The following is a 20,829-nucleotide window of genomic DNA, read 5'->3' as shown; positions in this document are numbered from 1 at the left end:
ACCTAACTTTAGGAATAGTGGGTGGAAAAATGCATGATTCCAGGCATCAGATGGACTATAAGTATTTCTATGGTGAGGTAGAAAAATAAGCATCTTTGTGCTTATTATGTTCTGGATGCTTAAATACTATATTCATTGGATTTTCATCTCAAATTTGCTAAGAGTTATATTCATTTTATAGAGGAAGCTTAGATTTTCCACTTTCTGGCTGTGTAATCTTGGGAAAGTCATGGAACTTTTTTAGTCTAAGATCCACACTCAGTGTTGTCTGCATTCCAAGTGCAATTTGATCAAAAGGAAAGTGGTTTCATTGAGGCAAAGAACAGGTGACTATAAGACTCCCACAGTCCAGCCTTCTAAGAACATTGTCTCCTTTTCCATGAACCTCACCCCCACTCCCGCATAGTCAGGCTCTTATGTATTCTCTTGTGTATTTTTATGGAGTTTATTTTTTATGTGTATGAGTCTTGCCTTTAAATAATCATGTTCACAGTAGCAGCAACTTGCAAGAAGCTAAGAGAATAATGAGATGACCATGGTGTGCCTTTTAGAAACATTCATTATTCTCCATTTGGATGGAGAATAAGAGGAATAAAATAATTTAACTGATAAGCAATTAAGTAATTATTTTTCTAATGGAGTTATTCTGGTCTATCTATCAGAATTCAAAATTAGCATACATTGTAAAGGAAAATCCTAACTTGGGATCCAGTCCTTTGTGTTATATTCTTTGTCCCTTCTGTTTTCTCAAATGTGTTTTTTAATGGAAAAATTTGCGAAGCTCTACTAAAGGATGATGTTGGTGAGACTAAATTCTTGGATTAGGTTACTGCTTGATTAGTTAGTTGGCTGTGCGCCAGAAAAATATCCACTCACCCACAAATGCAGCCAATCTTTTCACAACTCAATACTGTTCTCATCACATGTGAGGCTGTTCCAAACCGTGGGTAATTCAGAACATTCTGTCTCTACTTTGGGAAAATAATGCCAAAGTAACTTCAAAAACAAGGCACCTGCCATAATGGCTTGGCCACAGAAATTGTTCACTAGATTTCTGGTTCAAGGTTCTCCTGTATAGAAGCCAGAAGAACACTGACTCAGCCAAGCAAGAGCTTACTAGGTCTCACCAATGAGCACTCACCTAACAGCATGCTCCACCATCCTTTAGTGTTTTCATGACTGACATGCTAGTGAATTCTATTTATAGATGGCACCGTAAAATCCTTCCCTGGACATGCAATTATCACCTGATAAGGTGCCAGAATATCAGAGACTGTGAACTGTACATCCTTTTGCATGTTTACTTGCCTCTTGTTAGGGTCAGAATTGAACCCATTTGTGGTTCAAGGAGAATGGTTTGTGGCTAACATGAGCAAATTATCTACGGCTTAGGAGCTACCCATGTGTAAATTTAGGCTTTGTGGGAAAAGGAGGTAGTTTCATTCCCTTATGACTAAAGTCTGATTGAACTGTATTAGATAACAATATTGAGCAGAAGATAAGATTACACCATTAGCCCAAGGAGTTGAAAAGCTAAAGAAACATTAAGAGAAAAAAAACTGCTCAAAGCAAAATCACAAATGAACAGAACCAGACAAAACCAAACAGAAACAACATATGCTGTGCTTTGTCCTCACAAGAATTCGGTGCGATAACTATCAGGACAGTATTCCTTTATGTTACCTTGCCCTAGGAAGAATATTTTTTTGTGTTCATTTTCCTAAATAAATTTTTCTGTGCTTCTGCACAATTGTGCCTTAATGGCATAAAGAGTGGATGGCGTTTCTCCAGTTGTGCATGAAGTTTGTGGTCTGTTGGAGCAGCCTGTACGATAGAGATATAGAATGAGCAGGGCCAGGAGGTGAGAAGGAGAAGTCCCAAATTATGGCCTGTAGACATTAGCTGTTTAGAGTCACCATGCTTCCTACTGTGTGGAAAATAAGGGACTGTATTAATTAGACACAAAGCAATACCATGAGAATCACTGTGCCATTATTACCATATAGCAGACCTGGTTATTTTAGGCATGGAAATAATAGGCCTCAGTAACCCCATTGATGTCCAGCTAACAGAATATTGTCATCTGTTACACTTGGGTTCCGGAGACTGAACAAATGGTAGGTCCTTTCTTCTAAGTGGATGTAAGATACTCATTCCTTGGGCACTAGATATGCAAGATCAATCCATCAGTTCCTTGCCGTTGGGAAAGTTAACACCTGGCAAAGGAGGACATGAGCAGAAAAACCAGCTATGCCAGGGGAATTGGGGGGATTCTTACAGTGGGAGCCACACTTGTGCCTAGCTTCAGGGAAGAAGAGATGCCTGTCTGATTCAGAAAGACCCTAGTATGTTTGGGGCTGTGGCTCAACTCTGCCCTGTGCCAGCAATGTGAGCCCGCAGGTCAGTGACAACCTGGGTGAGCTGCCATTCTGCTCTTGCCCTTCACTGCCCTTCTGATGTAAAAAGAATGTGACTATTGATTGACTTTTACCTTGTGTTATGCAAAATTCCTCCCTGGCCCAGGCTAACCTGGAACTATGGAGGGAATAGAATTCTGGGACATATAGTCCTAGTTCAGCTAAAATAATACCATCCAAATCTACCACCTCTGACCCCTGCCATTCAAAATGGAACAGATGATTAAGACGTAGTTCCTGCCTCCAAATAGCTAATTGTGTGGTGGGAGAGTCTAAATTCATCTTGGTATGTGTTGCAATAGAACTGCATTGCCACTTTCACAAGCATGAAGTGAGATTAATATACACGAACAAGCTTCAGATGTGTTCAGGTTGTAATGGTTTCCAGAGTCTCATCTTTGTGTTTGACATTAGATTACCTCTTTTTAAACATAACCACTAGGAAATAGATTCATTCTAGATATTTTCATAAGTTTGGATTCCCTGAGATGCCTTGGTCTTTGTCTCATCATTTGGGAGAGTGGTGGTGCTGAATGGATAGCAACCAGATCCCCACACTAACCCAGATCTGTCCATTCATGGGATTGTGCCTGCGAATTTGTCACCAGCTCTTCTTCCAGAGACCACGTTTGTCCTGCTGAAGGGTAACTTGCTCTGGGGAAAATAAGAGATACATTAAGCTGGGGAAAATAAGAGATACATTAAAAATGGTATCAAAATTCCTCATCCACTCTAAAAAGCCTAAAAATATAGCCTCAAAATATTATGCCAAAACTGTTATGAAAACCACTTTTGTATCCACATCACCTTACATATATTTTCCTTACTGTGTCTTTATAGATTATGTTTCTCTTCCTTTGATGCTGTATAACAGGATAGATTTGGTATTATTTCAAAGACTTCACATTTTCTCCACATGATGAAGATAGTGTCAGAATGCTAAGTGTCCTTATCATTTCTTTGAAGGGTTTGTTTCCACATCTTAGCTGTCTTGTACCATAGTCATGAAAAGAGGGTACTTTTGTTGATTTTCCATTGATATGAGAGTATATGGAGACACTTGTGAAAACAGTCATCTACCAATGACAATATCATTTCACAGCAGAATTATTTTCAATTTACCTATTTGTAATTATTTAACAATCACAGGGTGCTAACTACATACTATACATAATTCTTAGTGCTTTACAAATATCAATTCTTTACCTCCATGATGCAATTTATTTTTACAGAAGAGGAAATTGGCCCAGAGAGGCCATATAATATTCCCAAGGTCACACAGCTAAAAAAAAAAAAAAAATAGCTGATTTTGGACCAGGCAGCCTTTCTGTACAATATGTGTCTTTAACCACTAATCTATGTCCTGAAGAACTGTAATTGCCCATAAATTCATATCTGTTTGATTAGCAGGGATCCTAAATTATATTACCACATAATTTGAATTATACAGCCATGGCCAAGAATCCAAGTGAAAGGCAGAGAAATGCTCAGGCATTGAAAAGATGAGATAGAATCAAACCAGCTGGACCCTGCTCTCTGAAATCGGATTATTGATGTGTTTGTAGTAGTCTATTTTGCACGCCAAGCATTACATTGTACTTTCTTTATCAAGGCATTTAAAGAATAGATCCAAGCAAATCTGAAACAGAAGGAAAGATTTATGTGCTGGATTTGAGGGGCAGAGCTCAGAGGTTTGCCATTTTTATCAAAAGTTCGTAAACACAAGAGGAACTTGAGAAAGATAAATCAATACAAATCTCACTTCACTGAGCAAGTGCAATATTCAATCTAAGGAAAGTAACATGTCACTGATGGGGAACGTGCCACCACTCTTTACAGTCCCAGTCACATATTGACGTCTGTGGACTTGAACGCCAAGTATTGACCTAATACCAAGTAAGCCATTGATAGACACAAGTGGAGCCCAGGGGTCCTTGGCAGATTTCTTAGGTTAGTAAAAAGCCTCTTCTTAATTAATCCAATATTTAAATGACCCCTTTTCTCTGTGCCATTGAATATTAACTTTGTCAGTGAGAAATTACTGCTTGATTAATGCCAGTATTTGAAATTTTTATGGAGAAAGAAATCTTAGTTTTTATTTCTTTTACTAACCAAGTTTTTAACTATTTTAACTACTCAAAAGTAATTAGATCAAAGTAACTCTTGACTAATCATTTTTCAGTATTCACCCAAAGAATGTCTCTTGAAGAAAGAACCGGGATGTTTACTTTTTAACTTGAAAAAGGAAAAAAGCTATTGGAAAATATATGTTAGTGTCCTCCCCGCCCCCCTTTGAAACTCTTAGTGTATCTCTGAGATGACAGGTCTCTGAGGCCCTCATAAACTTCTTTCTTGTGTCCGGCATTTCCTTTTACGCAGTTGCGGCTCTTAAGCTAAAGACCAGATCGTTCTCGGACATATTTTTGTTTTTGTTGTTTTGTTCATCTTGACTCTTCTTTCTACCTGATTCCTAATAAAAAGAACACACAGCATTTGTGGCAGCACCTCAAGGCCTAGAGAATTCTTTCACAGCAGTTGTCACCTTTCATCTTCAAAGGACTCAGTAAGAGGAGTGCGAGGAACAGCAGGAGAATGCTTATTATCGCGATGAAAATACAGACGATCTGGTCAGTTAAGTGCCATGCTGGTACATGGCAGAGAGGGGCCTCCCACTCCAGATTTGTCCCCCTTTCCATGCCATGCAGCTACCTCCGTGCCTCTTCCCTTCTTCCATGTCTGCAGTGGAGAAATCTTAAGAGGATAACAGGTGGCCCCGCAGTGTGGCCTCGTGTGTGCTTTCTTATCAGACAGACCTGGGTTTTACTCTAGGCTTGGCCACTAGGACTTGTGGACTTAGGCTAGTGGTCCTTCAAGTGTGGCCCAGGACTGGAATCATCAGAAACAACAGGAGCTTGTAAACGGTGTGAATGCTCCAGCTCCACCTCCGACCTACTGCGTGACAGCTCTGGGCATGGAGCCCAGCCCGTCTGTGTCTCACAAGCCCTCCAGGGGATTCTGATCAGCGCGAGGGCTTGAAAACCAGCGGCCGAGGCCCAAGGCATTGCCCGCTGTAGACGTCCTGTTTTCCCTTCATCCGGGTCAATGACACAGAGCTCTTATGAGGACTGGGTTTGGGTCAATGAGTGTGAAACAACTGACACAAAGTAAGCCGGCACCTTAGAGATGGAAATGCTGACGCTCCCAGGGGACTGAACTTTATTGCAAAGGTTCTTTCCAACTCATCCAATAAATTGGATCCTCAGAGAACAGAAACAAAGTGATTGTCTTCCTTGGATGCAGTGCTACTTCTAAATGGCGGAAGAGGTGACTGTTTCTAACTAAGGGGCGAACTGGATGGCAAACTTTGGCTGTTCTCATAGTTGTTAGTGGCTGCCATGGGAAAGAAATTAAATGGAGCCTGGTGACTTTTCTCCACCCAGGAACTTGTAAGGAATCAAGGAGGGGCATGACCTCTGTCTGTGTCACCCATTTTATTTGTTCCTGGGATCATGGCAGCTGGCTCACAACAGCTTTGCCCAATGGCCAATTTTAGTTCCAGAGTTTAAATTGTTTATGTAAATACAGCTCAATAACTTAAAAGTCCTCGGCTTTAAAATTTGGTGAATTCCATTTAAAAACTGATTGAAAAAATTTCCAACCTGTGTTCACCAAAACATATGAAAGCCACTCTTAGGTAGTTTTGTGGAGGACACGGATATAAACAAGCAAATCATGGCAATTTCTGCTTCTCATTCCCTGTTTGTCCTCTTCCTGGACCTACTTGGTATATACCTACTATGTGCTTTCTCTTCATTTATTTGCCTTTTTGTTTTGTTTTGTTTTGTTTTTTGTTAGGGAGGGTAGAGGTGTTTTGTAACAAGAATTAGGGTCTTTAAGCTACATCAGTTAGACACCTAAATTTTTGCTTCTACATTGAATTCAGATTCTTGCATAATCTGTACATGAATTTTAACTACCAAAAAAGAGAGCAGAGTTATGCCCGATTTCAATAAACTCAGTGTCCCCGGGTTCCAGAAGTTTCAAGAGAAACAACCAGCCAAAGCCATGTTTTCTATTTGTTTATTTCAGTCGTTCCCAAAGGTGGGATTCCTGATTCTGGAGAGACTGAAAAAAGAAAAAAAGAAAAAGTCCCTTATGGTACTGAAGTATAAAACTGCAGGGTTTCCATCCTTGCGTTTATTTGTAACCAGAGGGCACGCTAATAAATCACCTCAACTTGCTAGGAAGAGAGGGAAATATTTAGCCATAAACTAGACTTGCAACCTCATGTGTTGCATGTTTTCAAAAGGTTCCCATATCTCTGTTTACCAGATCAATCTGCACATAAAACAATTAAGAGCTGGCTACTCCAGTGTTTACAGAGAACACGGGGCTCTGCTGAGAATCTTGTGTTACCCCCCTCAAGATGAAGGCAGAATCTGACAGCCTGGCACTCCTAACTCCGGCCTGGCCCTGGCGCGTTGCTGCTAGGGAAGATCTTGACTGGTGGGAACCGGTGGCTTCCACCTCGGTCCAGCTCAGCTGTCTCCTTGGACCTCCGGAGAGCTGTGCAGTCATTGGCTCCAGCATTTATTGTCTTAGGCTCCGCCTCCGAATTAATCACTGACTTATCTTCCTGCAGAAATATTTGTGCTGGTTAAACAGGGCAACTCGATCTAGGCAGAACCTGCTGCTTCTGCTTCTGTCCAAAGGGTCAGTGGGAGAAAGGCCGGTGGCGGTGATTTTATCATTGAATGGGGACATTGTCCGGGGCCTTTTTGTTTTTCCCTTGAATGAAAATTCAGGTTTCAAAGCTCTGCGATAAGGGGGAAAGTCTACCTAAAAACACTGTATCTTCTCAGAAACCTTCAGCTTGTTGAGAACAGACCATCTTTGTTAGGCTCTGGCTGGATGAAATGGCACACATGATTTGGATAATTGAGGTCAGTGGAAGCGCTTTCTTTTCCCAGGGTCTCTTCCAGGCTGAATTAGGGACCTAATTTAACCACGTAGCCCTACTTACAGACTTGAGTTGCCAGTTCACAGGGGGGCACTTAGCATGCTCATTTTCCCCTTCTGATGGCCTCATTTCATCTCATCTATTGGCTGCGGGTCTAGTTTTCTGCTGCGGCCTAGGTGGGTCTTCAGGTTCCTGCTATTGTCCAGGTGGACCTTTATGAGACACTTAGGTTTGGCTTGATTTTAGCTTACACTCTCCAATCATCCTGATGCACTCCATGAAGATTCTCTTCTCCTCTATTTTACCCTCTCATTTAATAGTCACACTTAACTTGACTCTTGAGTGCAATAATGTCAATATGTCGAATACTGGGATGTCCTTGGTAAGGTAGGGGTGGGTGCATGCACTGTTTAAGCAGATCCTCATTCTTAGGCCAAGATAACAAATCTAAAATTGGATCTGTACCCTAAATAACAATCCCAAAATATCTATTTAAAGGCACATTTAAATGAACCATATTAGGCTTTTAATTTTTTAAATTTAGTCTTTACTATTTTATGAGTCTCAGTTTCCATATAGAATCAAAATAACTTTAAGCAGTATCTTCTAAATATGTGCTTGCCCCCTTTAGCTTATATTCAAAGTCCTATATAATAAAGAGGTAATATGCAAATTGATTCTCATACCCTCACAAGATAGCTGCCTGCAAGGGGATTTAGTGAGAGATGACCAAACAACTGAACAAGCAGGCTTTGTGGGGTGACCAGGCCAGCAAGGGGGTTAGTGAGGGATGACCAAATGACTGAACAGCAGCTTGTGTTGGGCAACCAGACCAGTGTGTGTGTTGGGAGAGTTGTGGGCAACCAGGCCATCAGGGGGGCAGTTGTTGGCGACCAGGCTGGCAGGGGGGACAGTTAGGAATGACCAGGTCAGTAGGGGGGGGACAGTTAGGGGCAACCAGGCCAGCAGAGGGGGGCAGTTAGGAGCAGCCAGGTTGGCAGGGAAGGGGCAGTTGGGGGTGACCTGGTTGGCAGCAGGGGGCAGTTAGGGGTGATCAGGCTGGCAGGGGGGACAGTTAGGGGCAACCTGGCAGGCAGGCAGGTGAGTGATTAGGAGCCAGTGGTTCAGGATTGTGAGAGGGATGTCCAACTGCTGGTTTAGGCCCAATCACTGGAATTGGGCCTAAACTGGCAGTCAGACATCTCTCAAGGGGTACCAGGTTAGAGAGGGTGCAGGATAGGCTGAGGGGATCCCCCCCCCATGCATGATTTTCATGCACCAGGCCTCTAGTTTATAGAATAAACTGTTATTGACTCCCCAGAAATATATATCTAGTGATCTGTAGCTACCATGTAAAGTTGAAGAGCAACTTTTAAATATTTTCACCACCAGTCAATAATGTGATATGTTACAAGCTAGAGGTAAGCTTAGCACCGAGAATGGAATTTTGAGAAAACAAATTCAGAACCTGACTATTGTTAGGCAGCTAGTTTCATAGTTGGAAAAAATTGATCTGCTTGCTAGTCCATAAATTTGCAAAAGTTGAAAGGCATAAAAGATGCCTCAAAGACAAAGGAATAGATAGAAGAAAGTTCTAAAAAAAGTAAAATAACCTTTCAAAGGCAAATATGGATGTTGGTATTTGTTTCCTGTGGCTGCCCATACGAAGGTGGCTTAAAACAACAGTTCCAGAGGCTGAAGTCTGAAATCAAGACCACCTTCCCTCCAAAGCCTCTTCCAGTTTCTGGTGGCCCCAGGTGTCCCTTGGCTTGTGGCCTCATCACTCTCATCTCTGTCTCCATCTTCATATGGCCTTCTTTCTTGTGTGTATGTGTGTAAGAGTTCTTTCTTATCAGTACACCAGTCATATTGGATTAAGACCTACCCTAATGACCTCATCTTAACTCAAATACATCTGCCAAGAACCTATTTCTAAATAAGATTGCATTCATGGGTATCAGAGATTAGGGCTTCAAAATATCTTCTGGGAAGGACACAGTTAAATTCATAACAGATGATAATGGCAATGAGATGAGACTCCATACTTTTCTTAGAAAAGAATGGAGAAACACAATGACATGAAAAATAACTTCCCTTTCCTTGATAATTCCTCTATTATTGTGCCTTCACTTGGCCATTATAAAATGGTAAAAATCAATTGAAACATTTATTTTTCTGCTTGTTGCTTTGAATCTTTCATCCTTTTGAAGCAGCATGACCAGACTTGTTCTTGTGTAATTTGCCATAAGTATTGGCATTCAATGAGCTCTCAGTAAGCAGGCAACACTAAAGCAGACAAAAACAAAACGGAAGGGTGTATTTCACAACGAGGAAGGGACGGTCCAAACAAAAGGGTCAAAGAAAAGGAACCGTACCCTGTGGGTTGAGGAAAGGTGAAAACCATGAAGTATTTTCAGAAATAGGTATCCTATAAACATGGAGAAAATAGAGATTCGGGTATTGACTCAACAGCTCATGACTCAGATTTTCTCCTATAACTTCTCTTGTGCCCCAGACAGCTGAGCTTCCACTGTATTTTCCAGACTTCCTAGCCTAAAGAGAAATCACAATATCAACATTTGCATTTACTTAAGGCTTTGTAAAAAAAAATAAAATAAATAAAAATCAAAGTGAAAATAATAGTAACCTTCCTGTGGTGTCTGCATGGAAGAACTGAGTCAACAGTTTCAGCCAAGGCTGTCTTTCAGCCCTTACTTTCATGGCCTCGATAGCACTGTATTTGGGAAGGGTGGAAAGGTGGGAATATCAAATGAATCTACCTGTGAACGAAAACATCTCCAAGGTGAAAAGACTATTGAGTAGTCAGTGTTGCCTTTGTGAACTTGTGTTTCTAGCAACTAGTGATAACACAGGCACCATCTAGGTTGAAAGGAAGGGCTGGCGAAATGTGGAAATGACCACATCCATCCAGGGCACTTTATTAGCCAAGGGGGTAATAAGCCAGAGAAACACAGCCAACAGAAAAGGTGGAGGGAGATGGTAAAATACATTTACCTCACTTTTTGTGACTCAGACAGATTTGAATTGGTAGATTCGACCAAGATGAAATTCATAATGCGCTATCACCCCTAAGTTTAAAAATAATTTTGGACTCTTAAAACAGTCACACTTGGAAGTAAATGAAAAGTGGGCAAAATGCCATGTTTCCAAGAACAGGATGCACTTAACTTGCTATTTACCAGTCCTGAGAGATGGTAGGGCCTATTGTTTTCAAGATTCTCTACTGCAGTGCCATGCAGTTTCTCCATGGAGTAACCAAGATCATTGAGAATTTCTTACAACAGTTTTCATTAAGATCAGAAAGACTCAACTACAGTGGTATCAATCCAGCTGTGATATATTGGCTAATAGATAATTAGGTTTCTAAGAAAACCAAGTTTCCCTGGAAAAAAAACAACAGAAAACAAATGCTTGATTAAACGCATTTTTTACTCACACCACGGAAGAATCTGAATAATAAATCAGGGGGAGGGGTTTATTCACAAATAGTTCAATTTGTAAGTATTGGTGTGGAGGCTGTAGGTACAACAGGTGTGTTTGTGTATGGTTGCTGTCCCACATGTCACCAGCATGTTGTATTATTTTTGTTGAGAGGCTGAATATACAAACCAACAGTGACCAAGCCCATCTATGACAGGGGTGGGGAACTTCCAACCCAAGGTCTGGATAAGGCCTGCAAAATCATTTTGTCTGGCCCTGCCAAGCCATTAGGGATGAGCTAATTAAATGTTTGACCAAATGTAGCAGGCTAATTTTTAAGTTGATCATTTTGTGTGGCCCAAGAATGATGTTATAAGTATCCAAATGGCCCTTGGTAGAAAAAAAGTTCCCCACCCCGACTGTGACCATATAGCTCTGAGCCATAGCCTCTATAGCAATGGCCCAGAAGACAAATCACAGCCTTTTCAACAATGGGCCCCAAACAGTCAAGACTTGGTCATTAGCTTCAAACTCTTCTCATTGTTTGTTCCTGCTTCAGAATTAGCACCAGTGAGGAAAGCAAACTATGCTTTTCCAAACCCAACAAATAGGTGCCAGCTTCTAGTTAATTTGATGCCAGCTTCTCGTGCCCAACAGCCACTGATGAGAGCAGACCTACCACCTTCCCCTTGGCACTGTGATGCTTTCTCCCTCTCTGCCTCCCTCCGAGTCTCTGCTAAACATTGATGATGGCTGGCTCCCTCTTTATAGCAAAAGCTGAAGGACAGCCCTTCCTTGTTCTCCTTTGGGTGGTCTTTGTTGATTTCTACATTTATTTCAATTTCCATGTAGAAATCATTAAATGGCAAAATAAACCTGCCCAACTTTAGAAAACATTGAGGGCCACTGGATAGTAAATGCAGTGCCATCATTTTGAAAGCCAGAAACAGTTAGGTCTGGTTCAAACTCAGGCCAAGGTTCCTTTGACGTTTCTCAGATTCTATGAGGTGTCAGACAAGCTTTGCCATAAGACAACACATGCATTACATCGTATGGAGAATGAAAGGATTGTCTGAATGATTCAGCTGCACACCTGCTGAACTGAAAAGCACTCCTCTCAGAGTCAGGATGACTTGGTATCAGGCAGGTGGAATAGCTTGTAACCTCAATGGCCTCTTGTGACTGAGCAGGCTACACCAAGTAACTTGACTAAGGTTTTTGGATATTGACTTTATTTTGCAGAGTGGAGACAAATCTGCATGTATGAATACATAATTCCAAAGGTTCAGGAAGGCCCAGGGCCCAGCCAGCCGAAGAAGGCAGCATGTCCTCTACTCTCTTTTGCATCCTAGACTAGTCAAGAAAACATCTGACCTGGTGAAATGCTCATTTTGTAGACATGACGTGTGCAAGTTTAATTTCCGAATCAAACAAAGGGAAAATTCCTGGGCATTTTATGTGCATTTTTCTTCATATGATCCCAGAATCAGAGTTAGCCTTTTAATCCCAAACGAGACATGACCTCACTGGGGTTTGTTCCTTGACTGAATTTCGGAGTTCCACCCCAGGACAGCGGCGATTGTTTTGCCCGGGAGCTCTGTCTCCTCCCTGATGTCAGGGATGTGTTTGGATGGGGAGGTGTATCTCTAGCAAATGTTTTCCCAACAGATACTTTGTGGGAATTTCACTGTTCTTTTGTCACAAAAAAAGCCAGTTAGTGGTTGACCTGGAAACCAAGAACGGCACAAGCTACCTTGTTAAAATTCTTCATTCAGAAAGTGTTCCGTTGGGTGAGCTTCATTAGGAATTAGAGGGACCGGTCATTAGAGGGAAGTGGGAAGACCTCTCAGGAGCGCCTGGGACACTTTCTCAGAAGACACACATTAAATTAGATTCTTAAGAAATGTTACTAAGAATAGACCCTCAACGCAGCCCCACATGACGTGCTCTTCAACTTCCCGACAGTGACTATTTCAGATGTTTTCCATTCCCTTGAAATCGCTATTCCTGTCTCTTCTGCTCACCATCCCATTATTTAACAGGGAAATTAAATCAGCAACTTCTTGCCACCCAATCCGAAGACTGACTGCAGTTGTACCGGCTTTTGGAATTAACCTGACTGTTCTTCATCCCTCCACTCTTGTAAATAGCCCATCCTGGTCTCTTCCTCACCCTTCCTTCTCCAATGGATTTCTGATGATCCTGGATACAGACTTCCAAGTATCTCTTGAGTGTGTTCCCTGTGCTTCATTCCTCTAGATTACACTATCTTCCTTACTGCCTTGCCCACCCCATCTGTTGCCTGTCCAATCCATTCTCACCACCACTGCCAGAATGCATTCTCTTGAATGCTAATCAGATTGTCTTCCTCCTTTGGTTGAAGCCCTTTCATCCCCCCTTAAAATAATCAAAATTCTTTAACCTGGCTTATCAGATGCTGCTAACTGCTCCACCTTACCCATATCATACGTCTCACCGTCCCATATCCCACGATCCAGCCAAATAAGCATTTTGTTTTTCCTGCTAATGCTGATTCAGTGCTAACATGGTTTATCTTAAACAGTTGCATTCAGTATGAATAGGATATATGCATAAATTATAGCCTTGGGAAATGTGACTCACTAGTAACTACTGCAGAATGGATTCACGGAAGACCAAAAACAAACACATCCATGGTTTGTAACAAATGGGAGTTAAAAAGGCTAAACATAAAAACAAGTCTATTTACTAGTAGAGTTTTAAGTGGAATGTTTAAAGTTTCCTTAATGCATCATAAGGACTTAATAAATGTTTACTGAATTATATGGAAATATTCAAAACTCTAAATCATTTTTTGCAGTATCCCTCTTTAAGCCCATTTCTTTTCCATTCCGTTAAACAAATGACAACTTTAATGAGGTGTAGTGATATATATATAATTTAATGAGCATGTACTCTAATGTATCAACTACAAGGCAATTTTTTTCTGATCCAAATATTAGAAGCTAGAGGCTTTCTCTGTATGCTCCCCAAACACACACATTTATAGATAGTTTGAAGTCAAGTTTTGATGGAATTGGACATTTGCAGTTGAATTTTAAGTGGAGTTGAGACTGATTCTGGGCTGGATGCATAAAAAGATATTCAGAGAACAACCAGCACATTAGGACGTAGAGCAAACCCTACCATGGCTCATCACACAGGGCTGTGCTGGAACAGACTTGTATCAGCTCACAAGAGCCAACTGTGCACACCTCTTACCAACTCCAACCTCAGAGAAGTTCCCTCAGTAACTTGAAATTGGCCATGGATAGAGTATTTGCACCATATAAATTGGAAAACTCTACCAATCATCCCCCCCCCCCCCCGCCCCGAGAGTCCACTCTTACAATTTGACAGCACACAACTGATTATTAACTCAGCAGCTTTGGTTGGCACCTGTTGCCTTCATGATTCATCATTTTAGCATTTGACCATGTCCTTATCGCTCTCAAAAGGGACAAATTAAATAATCAATATGCATATAGGAATAATAGGATGCTTTGTATATTTTTCAATGAAAGAAGTAAAGACTGGGTTAGGAGGCAAGAAGCAAGTATAAAATTCTTTCTCTCTCTCTCTCTCTCTCTCTCTCTCTTCCTTTGTTGGATAGTATACAACACATTCTGCACAGAGAGAGCATGAGGACAGGAAAGTCTTGTGAATGGTACAGGGAGACATATTTTTATCTGAGTTTAAGGAAGGACTTCCTCGTTGGTAGAGTTGAGTCATCATCAAACAGGAACAGACATGTGAAGGGTCAGTGCATTTCTTGTCAATGAAAATGCTTAAGCAGAAACGGAGGGCCAACTTGAGAGGACATCAAACAATGGATTCTTGTTGTGTTAATGCTCTTCTGAGGGTTCACGTTTTGAATTGAATCCTCCTCTGACTGTGCCTGGCACAGACATTTTGGCAGTTCTCACAGGGTCATTGCTTGGTAATATGTGTGTTTGGGAGTTAGTGCAACAACCAGCCAGAAAACCAACTCATTCAAAATCAAGAGAAAGAGAAAATAACCCAAACAGACATTCTTATTAATTCTCACTGTTCAATTTTAAAATGAAGTGATTTGAGAGGAAGTATATGCTAACCAACTTACTACTGATTTATTTCTGGTTCCAGATTTTGAAATCTATTCCACTTTAGCACAGTTTGACCAAAGAGAAGAAAATAAGCCAGTGTGCTTTAGATCATCGGCCACCAACCTCACAGACCACCTGTGATTTGTGGACCGCCAGTTGGCGACCACTGCTTTAGATAACTTTAGAATACAAGTAGTGGGAGAAACTTTGATAAGGAGTGGAAGAGGAACTCATTGGTTAGTAGTGAGAACTGCAGACACTCCCCTGTATTCTGTATCAGCCAATTAGAATTATAGGAACTTGTAGTTGGTGTGGATCTGTCTGCAGGCACACTGTCAGCAGTGGCTGAGGCTATACGAGACAACTTACGACTTGTCCTTGGCTCTGGAAAATCAGGTTACAATACACAATTCTGTCCATTACCCACTTTCTACATTGTGCCACGTAGAAGTCAGGCTGTTTTTCTCTATTTTATATTTCTTTATGGAATTAATCATTTTGATTATCATGTGGATTCTGCAGTAAACCCATGAGACCAAACAGGATACCTTCTTCAAAAGTACCCAAAATACTTTTTAAAAATATATATTTCAGAGAGGTAGGTAGAAGGAGAGAGTGATAGAAATATCAGCGATGAAGTAGAATCATTGATTGGCTGCCGCCTGCATGGCCCACACTGGCAATGGAGCCCACAACCCAGGCATGTGCCCTGACCGGGAATTCAACCATGACTTCTTGGTTCTTAGATTGACTCTCAATCATGCCAGTGAGGCTAAACTACTTATTTTTAATAGAAATGACACACAAGAGTAATTGTAGGACATTTACTTAATTAAAAGTTAATAACTTAGCTACCTCTTATCTGATGAATTATAACATCGCCCACATGAAAATAATACAAAATAAAAAGCTCCCTTCATGAAAAGTAAATCTCTCTTGAACCCCAAATCCCTTCCCATCCATCATCATGGTTTTCTACTCCATGTGACAGCCTAGCTCCCAATATACAGGATGCATATTGTGTTCACTTCCGCTCACCTTGTTCCACCTTGTTCCTAGTCCAATCAGGCATTTGCCTCCCAAACACTACTGACACATCTTTCATCAGTCACCAGTGACATCACGTTGCCACATCCAGTGGGCAGTTCTCAGTCTTCATCCTGACCTTCGATGATCACTCTTTCTCTTGTCACACTTTCCTCGCTTCACACCACACATCATGGTTTTCCTTCCATTTCAAGCAATTCTTCTCCTCAGGATCCTTTCTTGGATCCTCCTCATCTTCCCAACCTAAAATTGGGTTGCTCAGGGCTTCATCATTGGAACCCATCCCCTCTAACTACTCTCACTCTGCTGTGGCCACGTCCATGTCCACGGTTTTAAATACCACATATATACTGATAACTTCCCATCTGGTACCTCTGTTCTGGCTCTCTCCTTTCAACGCCAGAATAATATGCTATCAACCTGGCATCTTCATTTGGTTGTCAGAGAGCATATGCCGTTACCACAACAGAACCTCAGCTATTAAATCCCTCACTTCAAATCTCTTCTCTCCTAGTTCCATCATCTCAGTAAGTGACACCAGCATTTACTTGCTTTCTTATACATGTCCACATTCTCTTGACCCAAATCACAAACCTTACTTGTGAGTGAATACTGGGCATTGGCTAAGAAGCCAAGGCTCTCCCTCATCCCAGTGCAGAAGAGGCAAACAACCAAGGCACAGAACAATACCTGCCTCTCAGAAAAACATCTAAACGTTGTCTTTGGATCCACCACTGAGGTTATCACTGGTCTTCCAGGGGCACACACTTCCTCGGAACCCAAATGAAATGATGTTGGGCAAGAATTTGTTTGCTTTGAGCGTAGGATTACACAGTTAGGGCGTGTACTTACCCAGAAAAATCTTTAGAATGACTGTAATAGAGCGCCTACATTTAAGAAAGGCACACTGGGAAGAAGTCGTACAAGACCTGGAGGTCTTCATAAGAGACAGTCCAGCCCTCTGGGATAGTGAGAAATGTAGGGGCCATTTTTGGTCATTTTGTGAGTTGGGAGAGATTTCTATTACTGAATAGGATTGAAAGACAAAGATGTAGACAGGCAGTGGGGAGGCTCTTTCTTCTCGGTTCTTGTTTTTTGTGAGCCACCATTGGCAAGGCTGTCCCCTCCGGGTAGGCATGGGAACCCGTTAAAGAAAGTGTTGATTCACGAGAGCGGAGCAGAACTCAGTGGCCTTTGTGTGTGGTGAATGCGCCCGGAAAGGCAAAGCAGCGGGAGATTCTCCTGTGGGCTTCCTCATCTCCATGGCGGTAGGTGCTGACAGCTTGCGAGAAAGCCCAAGGGAGAAGAGATAGAACCCTGAGGTGGCTCTTACAAGATGAAAAGGCCATGGGAGTTGGACCTCAACTTAATTATCCGTAACTAAGGTAAGATCATGTGGTGGGTCACAAAGCTATTCAAGCCTGAGCCCATTCTCACCTGCTCTCTTAAGCTCCTTCTTTTCGGTGGAATGCCTGCTAAGAGGCACCTGCGTGGTGCTCCCTTTGGCTCGGTAGGCAGGCTTTATTGCCGTACTGCCTGTGGCTGGGAATAGTCTTTCTGTCTCATATCATCTCTGGGGAGCGCTGGACCACACTGATTAAGAGTGTTTGTGCCATTTATAGATCCGTCAAGGGAAGTAACATTCAGAGACTAAAAATATGATGACTTAGCCAGCCGAGCTTTCCTTATTGACGTGGGACAACGTGGAAAGGGTGCGTCTTTAATTTCCTGTGGAAATGATCATTCATACAACCGTCTCTTTTTATGTCTCTGTCACTCTTCCTCGGCTCCACGGGGACCACAGAGTGGCACTGAGAATCTGAAACTGGGTACAACATGCTGTCGTTGGTCTGTAATTAATTGCGTCTTTACCACTAAAAATAGACAGCCATGCTGCAATGACTCATTAGAAAGAAAAAAGAAACCCACCTGCTGACAGGTCACTTCGATAAACAGTCAGCTGCTCAGACACTGAAGTCTGAGAAGCATCGAAGCAGCGGGCTTTCTGATTCCTGGCATTTTCCTTCTCCTCATGGCTGCCCTTCCATTGCGGCTCAGAATTGTTGCCACGGAGTAGGTGACTCCCGGCACTTCCCTCATCTTCAGGTTCGTAGGCCACTAGTGCAGTGATTCCCAACCTCTTCCATCCCGTGGGCAGACAGACTGGTTAAACAAATTACTAAAAATCTGCGGCACACCAAAAAGTATATGTCTTGTTGATCTGACCAAAAAAAGGTATAATTTTGATTCATTCACCCAGATGGCTATTGTGTTGGCTGTTATCCTTTTTTTTCACTTGACAATCATAGGGGACAGAGGTACCTAAAGAGTCAGGTACCTGTGTGTTTTAAAAGCTGTGCTGCGCCTGTGGTGAAATGGCTGCGCAAGTGCGGGCAGCGGAGGTTGAGTTGCTGTAGGCTGTCCACTCGGACAGAAGCTCTGGGCTGCTTGGATGTGGCCTGGGGTTTAGCCAAAAGCATGTCTTATCTATAAAACTCTAAGCTTTTCTATATAAAACCCATTCCCTGCTAAGAGCCGTGAAATCACTCTGAGAGTTCAGAAGGAGCTGGGGGCATTGCTGCCAGAGGTTCAGAAAGCCCCTCGCCCTGAAGGCAGAGCCCAAACTGGTGCCTTACTCAGTGCAGAGTGACCTTCGCAAGTCTCCTCACCTCTCTGCCCCCTTTAGGAAGCCTTTCGCAATCTCCACCTCTTCGGCATTCTTTCATCTCATCCCACTGGGCAGCCGGAGCCTGGGGGGAACAAACTAAGTGAAAAAGATGGCTATTAGCTGTTTCAGAAAAGAGGAAACTGATATAATAGCTGAGCCCAGAATCAGATCTCGGCTCACTCAACTCCAAGAAACATGCCTCTTGTCCTCAGGTTTGTGCAAATACAGCGCAGATGTAGTTTTGTACTGCGGAAGGTGGAATACCATTGCGATGTCAGAGGCAGTGTATACCAGTCCCAACCTGCTCCTGGTGAGGTTTTCTGATCAGTGGTATTCAGCTGGCAGCTTCCAGAACTCACATTCCACCCCCGGCTCCCCGCCCCCCACCGCCGCCCCCTGCCTCGGCCTGGCCCCTCTGCAGAGCCCATTCCCAGCAGGCCAGCCATGCTGCTGAGGTCTGGGAAGATATGGTGGGATGGGCTGGCCTGAGGGTAATATGGTAAAGATGGGAGTGAGGGCCAGGGCATTCTTTTGTGTATACATAGTTTAATAAAGACCAACCAGTCACTTCACGTGGGGAGTTTTAGAAATCCAAAGGTCTGCCTCTGTGGTTGTCACAGTGGCTGTTTCAGATCAGCTGAGGCCAAGGGCCTGTTTTGTCCACGTGATCAGTTTCCTGAGAAATTGGCATCTGCTGTTACAACAGAGTTAATCTGAGTGGGTTCTCAGCGTTACCCTTTTCCCAGGGATGGGAATCAGAGGTAGAATACCTGGTCTGGATTCCTGTAAATAAGCGGTAGGGATGAGGTTCAAACAGAAAAAAATCTGACTCCAAAAATCAAATCTAAGTGATTGAAGTAAAGGCTCTCCCCTCTGCTCAGCTCCCAGCTCTGCTTCCCTTGTCCCTGCCTCTCCCTGGGTGGCCGGATGGCTGCCTGACTGGAGCCCTATCACTCTTCTCCACCCTGCCCTCCAGAGGTTTCCTGAGCTCTGTCCTCCCACAGGCAGAGCTGGGCCTGCCTCCACCCATCCAATGCCAACTCCAGGTCAATCCTAAATTCTTGGCCTTTGACCTTAGGGATCTGGCCATTATATCACCTATTGAGCCACTAATGTCACATTTGACACTTAGGAAGGCATTTGACACTCTCTCCTCTTAGCTCCCAGGGCCCACTGGCTACAGAGTGAGAAGCTGTGAGTGGTGTATTCCACCAGGCCAACCGCTAGACCAACCTTGGCAATGACCTCCCATGGCTAAAACACTTGCAGGACACTGCCCTCCATCTACAGTTTTAGGAAGGTACTACTCCCACTTAAAAAAAAAAAAAAAAAAAAAAATCTAGCCCAACTGGGTTTCTCAGTGGTTAGAGCATCATCCCCTATACCAAAAAGATTGTGAAAGTCTATCCCTAGGTTGCAGGTTCAGTCCCTGGTTGGGGTACATAGGGGAGGTAGTTGATCAATGTTTCTCTTTCTCCCTCCCCTTCCTCTCTCTCAATGCACATATCTTCAGGAGAGGATTACAATATATATATATTTAATTCTAGACTCTAATGATAGTACATTCTTTACCTATGTGCAGTTTTGTTTTTTTGTTTTTTTTAAATGAAGATGGAAATATGTTCTGGTGGCTTTTTTCCCATCGTCACCTCACCACCTTAGGTTGTTTTGCATACTTTTTATGAGAGTCAGTCAGGTGTGGCCACAAGAAGAGATGGCGTCAGGGCTCAGGAAAAACAAAGTTTATTATAGTCATAGGTCCTCAAGACAGGAGATGTGGCATGCTACAAAGACCCCGGGGGAATGACACCACGTGGTCAGGGGGTAGAGATAGAAGTGAGGGGAAGGTCTAGGTCATGGTCTCTGCCGGAGTTTGCACGGAAAGGAAAGGCAGGCCAGGGTGAATGGTTTATAATTGGCCTGTTTGGAAAATCTGGCAGGCTTTGGGCTATGGGGTGGTCCCTAGTTGCTTGGTACCTGGCCCTGGATGATGAAGGCAGAATTTTGCCTCCTTGGATACTCGGGCCAGAGTGAGGAGGTAAGGTTATGTAGAGCAAAAGCACACTCCGGGCTGGGTCCTCCTGTTTCTAAAAATTGGCTCGCCCTCTTGGAACAACGCTGGGCAGTCTCTCCCCAGCCAGAGGAGGGCCCAGAATCACCATTATTATTGGAGGAAAAGGCAGGTTTCTGATC

At 42.8% G+C, this 20,829-nt stretch overlaps 1 protein-coding gene across 5 annotated transcripts in view; it reads left to right on the top strand.

Moving 5' to 3' along the window:
- The window catches only part of KCNJ16 (potassium inwardly rectifying channel subfamily J member 16), a 365,449-nt gene that overhangs the window by 55,989 nt on the left and 288,631 nt on the right, over nt 1-20,829 (top strand). Inside the window, exon 1 of one of the 5 annotated variants that reach the window (XM_084862372.1) lies at nt 17,147-17,353. The exons of the other annotated variants lie outside the window; for them this stretch is intronic. The gene's annotated coding sequence lies outside the window, so the exon portion shown is untranslated. Of the gene's footprint in view, nt 1-17,146; nt 17,354-20,829 lie in introns of those variants that run through there. 5 annotated transcript variants of the gene reach the window in all.

Source organism: Pipistrellus hanaki (genome assembly GCF_964339955.1).
Source record: "Pipistrellus hanaki genome assembly, chromosome: 16".
In the NCBI taxonomy this organism is placed as follows: Eukaryota; Metazoa; Chordata; class Mammalia; order Chiroptera; family Vespertilionidae; genus Pipistrellus; species Pipistrellus hanaki.
This window is presented reverse-complemented; position numbering and strand designations above follow the sequence as displayed.